The sequence below is a fragment of the Frankliniella occidentalis genome, unplaced genomic scaffold, assembly GCF_000697945.3.
Source record: "Frankliniella occidentalis isolate FOCC.00 unplaced genomic scaffold, Focc_3.1 Scaffold130, whole genome shotgun sequence".
Taxonomy (NCBI): domain Eukaryota; kingdom Metazoa; phylum Arthropoda; class Insecta; order Thysanoptera; family Thripidae; genus Frankliniella; species Frankliniella occidentalis.
In genome coordinates this window covers 227,902-228,201 of record NW_026267257.1, presented here as the reverse complement: position 1 = coordinate 228,201, position 300 = coordinate 227,902, and positions in this window count along the sequence as shown.

Here is a 300-nt window from a genome sequence, read left to right as displayed (position 1 = left end):
TGCAATTAGTGAAAAAAGTATCCTTATATATGCATCTTGCTTTTAGGGTCTCGAATAATGGTTTGCTACCGTATGCAAGCACGATTGATATAGTGAAGCAGCCCAAGAAGGGTTTTATTGCAACGTGCAATAAAATCCCACTTGCCCGTCGTCAACAAACCTTTCCAATAGACGCATATTGCTAATAGAGTCTCAAGTAACTAGGTAGATGTACGCCAGACCACGTCTCGCGTAACAGGCTTCGCGATATCACACGAAACACTGTTACGCTGCGACGCGCCTGGCATACATCTACCTAGG